Here is a 6,697-nt window from a genome sequence, read left to right as displayed (position 1 = left end):
TTTAAAAAAAAACCGAAGGTTAAACAATTTAAATTGCAGTTTATGTTTCATCACCTTCGGGATCAAAATAATTGTTATCACTAATGATAACAACTAAAGCGGGAGGATTTACCTTTGGGCGTTTTTTTTTTCGTTGTTTCTCCTTATGCTCTATGACTCATATTAAAAGAGTTTAATATTGAAACTCTAGTAAATTACAATAAATAAATAGTGTGAAAACATTATTTGTGTAATAAAAAAAATCTGAAGGCAAAAACAATACAATAAAATAAATAAATTTAACGTAACAATATAAACGTCAGTGAAATGCTGCAAACTGTACTTAAAGTGTTAGTGACCGACCAATGTATATAAATAAGTATATCTTATTCCGAACCGTATCAGCTATTAATGGCACACGGGTAAAGATCCATTATCCCCACTCTGTTTATGTCGTATCTTTTTGAACTGTATCAGCTATTGATAGCACATAGCCACATGGGTAGAGATCCACTATCCCCACTTTGTTCAAGTTATGTCAACTACACAATATGCCTCTAAAGCTCTTTTGCTACAAAAATGGTCAACATTTTGTATTGTGATAAAAATTTGAGTTCCGCCCATTATAAGATGGCGCTTATTAATTAATATGTCATGTTTGTGACACCTATTGATGGTTATTGCTATAATTTTTGATAAAAATAATTCAAATTTGGAAAATCTTCCTAAAAGTTTTGAAATCATACCGTGATTTCTCTTCATGTGCGAATACACTACACAAAACATAATTAATTGGATGGTTTTGTTTATGCATACTTTTGGATATATATTTTCACATAATTTTTCGTTCACCATTGGTTAACTTCGATGTTTCCATTACTATATTACTTTTGAGAGTGATTTGTACACCCAATGAACAGCCCCTAATCTTGTTAACGTGGCATAAAAGACATTCTAATAAATGAAATACTTCAAAAATGGAATTATAGTATTGATTTAACAACAAATATTTCGGTATATATTATTTTTTACAGAAAACTTAAAAACTGCCAAAAATTTTTTTGTATTGATTGACTACAGTATATTTTCCCACTCCTAAAATCGAATTTATTAGAAATTGTTTAATTTTATATACTATTCGGTTTTTTTACGTTCTCATGTACATAGTTTTTATATTTTTTATTAGATTTAAGAAAAAATATAAGATGTAATTGTTCTTTTATAATAAAATATTTATAATCATGCACCGTTTTATTTTATAAAAATTGTATACTAATTGAACAACTGAAAAAGAAACCAACAAAATAGGATGAAGGACATAAAATGAGTAGGAGAAAAAGTTTAAAAATTATAACAAACCATTATTACATCAAGTAGTAAGGTTACCAAATCAATGAACAGATGATTTGATCAAATAGAAAACAAATCGAGGGAAAATGAAACCATAAAGGAAACGACAAAAAAATCTACGGGAACAATTCCAAAGACAAAAGCCACAAACACAAAAGGAAGAAAACCATCAACGTCAGAGAAAAAGAAATAACGTCAACTTTTGGAACTACTGAGGAAAAAAAGAATAAAGATTTTCCTCCCCTGCCGATTAAGGTCAGTGAAGAAGCACTGATTATAAAAAAAAAACCGAAAACGTTAGTAGTCAAATAACAAAATATGAAATAATAAATAAAGCAGTTAAGAGGAATTTGCGGATATACAATTACTGGTGGGTCAAAAAAAAGGACTAGTTGGTGGACCGAAGAGATAAAAATAGCTGTGAAAGAAAAGAAAGTAGCATGGAGAGCTTATCTAGAAAGTAACAGATTTGGAGAAAAGATGGGGCAGGACAAACCAAAAATTGTTCTATAAAGGTCTGAAAAAAATGAGAATTAAATCAAGTAGTACTGTCGTGCAAATAAAAAATAAAAATGGTGAAATACTTACCCAACCACAAGATATAGTTAACAGATGGAGTGAATATTTCAAAGAGTTACTGGAAGAAGATCAAGAAGAAGAGATCATATCTAGGACGACGAGAAACGAGAGTAATGAAATAACATTGGAAGAAGTAACGGAAGCCATCGCAAAATGAAAAAGATTAAGCGGCAGGAATAGATAATATAAAGGCAGAATGGTTGAAATATATGGGGGAATTTGCATTACACTACTTACACAAATTACTGTTAGCAATTTGGAAACAGAAACGCATCCCGAAAGATTGGGCAACAACAGTAATGACTCCTTTATTTAAGAAGGGAGATAAACAGGAATGTTCAAATTGTCGAGGTATTTCCATGCTAAGTGTCCCGGCTAAGGTTTATGAACGAATACTGGAGATGAGACTGAGAAAGAAAGTGGAACATCAACTACACGATGCACAAAGTGGTTTCCGACCGGGGCCCAGTGTCCAAGATCATATCTTTACTATAAGACAAATAACAGAAAGATTCCTTAATTTTGACAAAGATATATACATATGTTTCATAGACATGGAAAAAGCCTTTGACAAGGTGCCCAGACATCACATTTGGAAAGCGCTTGAACAGTTCGATGCTGGAGTAGAACTAATTGATGCAGTAAAATCTATGTACTGGAAGAGTTTGAACATTGTGCGAGCATTAAACTGTGAATCAAACAAATTTGCTACTACACAAGGAGTAAGGCAAGGTGGAGTTTTGAGCCCACTGCTATTCATTATATATATATATATATATATATATATATATATATATATATATATATATATATATATATATATATATATATATATATAGTATATATCAGTATCAGACTGCACCAACTCAAAATTTTTCAATATTGAGGTAAGTATGAGGAAATGGATAAAATGTTTATTTATCAGTTTCAAATTACACCATCTCAAAATTCCAACACCATCGTAAAAATTTTGACTTGTCAACATGCAGACTCGAATATTTTGCTTAGAACGTCGTAGTTTCATACCCCATCACTTTGAGTTAGTGCATAATGAAACTTGATCGGTAGAACTATTGTCAGCTACTAACTCAAAATGGTGTGTGAAAGCTGCTTGCACTGATTGTTGCTAAATTAAATGTTCGGAAAAATTTAGTGATACAGAAATAGAATACAGAAAGAGTGATACAGAAAGAGAAGACTGGGGTCTTGGTGATCTAAATAGGCAGCGAGATTTTATAGTTAACAATGTAATGCCAGTTAAGCCAAAATATCAATAAAGTCGGTTCGCTAAATTCAGTCACAACTGGCTAGTGATTTAAATAGGTATTTTTTTTGTTTTTGACAAAATTTTGACAAAAATTGACAAAATTACTAACTATTTATTAATTATTATTAACTATTTAGTAATTTTTTTTTGCCAACACTACCAAATTGGCAAAATTACTTACTAAAGTTACTAGCCTGTGTCTGAGTTTAGCGAACCGACTATGTAAGAAAGAAGGGAGTCTTAGAAGCGAAAATAGAGCTTATTACTTTGAGATGAGAAATGAAAAAATTAGAGTATGTAAAGTTTTCTTTATGAACACTTTGAACATTTCGAATAGGATAATAATGAAAAGCATGCACAGCAATTAAAAAAAACAGAGCTAGGGTTTGCACATAATGACAATTGCGGAGGAAGAAAAAATGTTTGGCGACCAATGGTGCTAGATGATGAAAATGAATTCGTGCGGTCCCACATCAAATATTTTTGAGTAATTGACTCTCATTATTGCGGAGCAAGAAAAAACAAATCTGTAAACATAGCCACCATGTACAAACTGTACCAAGTAAAACTCCATTATTACACCAAGATTTTCAACAGGGAATTTAATATTGCCTTTTTTCAGCCAAAAAAGACCAGTGTTGTAAAAAGTATTACAACAACTTAAGTATGATGCACATATCAGAGAAAAAAATCGAATTCGGTTAAAAAAGGAGTTAGATATCAGGGATTCAAAGGAAGATGACAGTACTGTAGTTTGTTGCTTTCATCTCCAAGTTGTATTATCACTACCAAATGGAGATCGGAGTGATTTTCTTTTTACATGAGACGCCTATCATGTTACAACTTCACTATATTTGATATTTCTCACAAACATTGCTATAGTTTTTTGTGGCACGAACGTATCGCAAGCAGAGGTTTTAATGAAATAAGTATGTGTGTTTGACAGTATCTAAAGAACCTGGGCCAGTATTGTACTATTTATTTTTGTACTAAGACAAATCACAGAAAAAGCCATCGAGTACAATAAACCGGCATATATATGTTTTATAGAACTGACAAAGGCTTTCGATCGCATTAAAGTCGAAGACGTCTTACACTTAATAGAAGAGACATACCAATCAATATTATACGAACCATCGAAAACATCTACTTCCATAATCGAATACAGGCAAAGAAAAATACAAAACTAACACAGTTCATATCAGTACAAAGCGGAGTCAGACAAGGTGACCCGTTAAGCCCACTGCTCTTTAATGTAATAATGGACGAAATAATAGAAGCAGTATGTAAAGGTCATGGTTACCGAATGGGGAACAAAAAACTCCAAATATTATGTTATGCAAACGACGCCGCATTAATCGCCGAGACAGAAGACAATCTCCAAAGATTAACACATCTTCAATACAACAGCCAAGAAATACAATATGATAATATCAGCAGAAAAAAACACATGTATGACAACATCTAAATACCCACTACGATGTAAAATCGAAATTGATGGGAAAATAAAGCAGGAAGCAAGGGTTAGATATCTGGGAATAGATATACCCACTTACGGAAATGTTGAAGAGGAAGTATGACAACAAAGCTTAAAAGCAAGTAAAGCGGTGGGATCTCTTAATAACACAATCTGGAAGAACGAACATCTAAGACAAGACCTGACACATCTAAAACGAGACGACTACTAGAAACAACCGAGATGAAAATACTTCAACGAATATCAGGGAAACTGTTGGATAGAGAGAGATGCGAAAACATAAGAAGATAATGCAATGTAGAAGACATACATGGATGGATGACGAAACGGAAACTGGAGTGGAACGAACACATTAGTAGAATGGCAGAGGATATGATAGTACGAATAGCACGAGATAAGTCACCAAATGCACGAAGAAGTATTTGCAGACTAAGAAAAAGATGGTGCGATAATTAATATTGAAGAAGAAACAGGCTTTAAAGCCTACCTACAAGAAGAAGAAGATTATAAGCTTTCATTCGACACCTCATTGTCATTCAATCTATATTAATAATGAAAGAGTTATATTCGCGGACAGACAGTCATGAAACCAAAAATATATATTTATTCTCCTCTTGTTAAGGCGCGTCGAATAATATATCGCTTGTACTATCCCGGAGACTTTAAAACCGTATTTCCGATTGCATTTTTAAAACTGGAAGTCATATTCCAAATATCTCACCTTTAGTACTATCCTTGGATTATAAGCTTTCATCCGACCCCTCATTTGTCATTCTACCTGGTATAATGTAATGACCGAGGAGTTGTGTTTACGGACAGACGGACGTATATAATTCAACGCTTTCATATTTTTTTTTAAAAATTGGGTGAAAACAATATTTCTTTAGAAATCCATAAATATATTCGCTAATAATGAAGAAACTAATTTGCAGTGGTTATAGCCAACCTTCATTAGTGGAGTAGGCACTAGAAGAAGAAGACCAATGAAGATAAAGTAGAGCTCATTGTTAGACCAAAATTTTGTTTATAGAAATAATTATTTAGTTGAAAATAGGTACATAATCTCATTAAATCCATTAAAGCTGATACATTTAGTCTTCAGAACAACAATAGTAATTATTTAGGAAACTATCGATAAATTGTCAAGAGTTTCGTAAACGTTAATTTTAGAAAAGTATTCCTTATTTCGAAAAATCTATTTCGAATTTGTGATATTTATTTTCGAGCAGTGTATCAAAAATAATGTTGAGCAGTATAACAGACGCTGCTAATCATCTGCGCCCGGCTGCAAGGTTTCGATGCGCCGTGACAAAGTTGGAACATTTTTTCATTACGTATTTCACGCCAAGTGATCTATAGATTTAATAGTAAAGTACAAAATGTTTTTTATTTGAATATTTTTTTATTAACGCTGACCATTCACTAAACATTCCTAATCTATGGCCATGGCCGATTATTTCCTTACAATAGGATAGGCAACTTCTTATGCGCATCGTGATTTCAAGTTGATTTCTTGAACTTATTGATTCTGTGAGAAATATTTTACATAATAATGAGAATGTGTTTGACAAAAATAGATCGAAATATAAAATAAATTAATATAATACATAATACTATAAATTACACTGTTATTTTTATTAGTAAGTTTGTATAACAGCTTCCATTTTAAAATTTATTTTCAAGGTTCCATGGTGTAATGGTTAGCACTCTGGACTTTGAATCCAGCGATCCGAGTTCGAATCTCGGTGGGACCTAGTGTTTTTGTTTTTTTTTTATTATTTTTATTTATTTAATTTATTATTTTATTATACTTAGAATCTGTTTTCGTAATATATGTGTATTATTCTATATTTAAGTTTTAAAATACCATTTGAATCTAATACAATAGGTACTTCTCTGGCCAGAGCCGTGCGGTACATCTTTTCAATATGATGCAAAAGTCTTCTAAATGCCGCTCCATAAATATTATTGAAACTTAATACTAGTTGTTCTGAAGCTCTTTTCTTGTGTCATTTTTGTAATTAACTAGTTTTGATGGGAAATAA

General features: G+C 31.9%; 1 non-coding gene across 1 annotated transcript; it reads left to right on the top strand.

The window, feature by feature from the left end:
* Positions 1 to 6,334: 6,334 nt before the first annotated feature.
* On the top strand, positions 6,335 to 6,406 carry Trnaq-uug (transfer RNA glutamine (anticodon UUG)). Its single transcript has one exon. It is a non-coding gene; the product is annotated as a tRNA-Gln (tRNA).
* The last annotated feature ends 291 nt before the right edge of the window (positions 6,407 to 6,697 follow it).

This window comes from Diabrotica virgifera, chromosome 1, assembly GCF_917563875.1.
Source record: "Diabrotica virgifera virgifera chromosome 1, PGI_DIABVI_V3a".
Lineage (NCBI taxonomy): Eukaryota > Metazoa > Arthropoda > Insecta > Coleoptera > Chrysomelidae > Diabrotica > Diabrotica virgifera.
The sequence above is the reverse complement of the archived record's forward strand: the minus strand, read 5'-3'. Positions and strand labels throughout refer to the sequence as shown.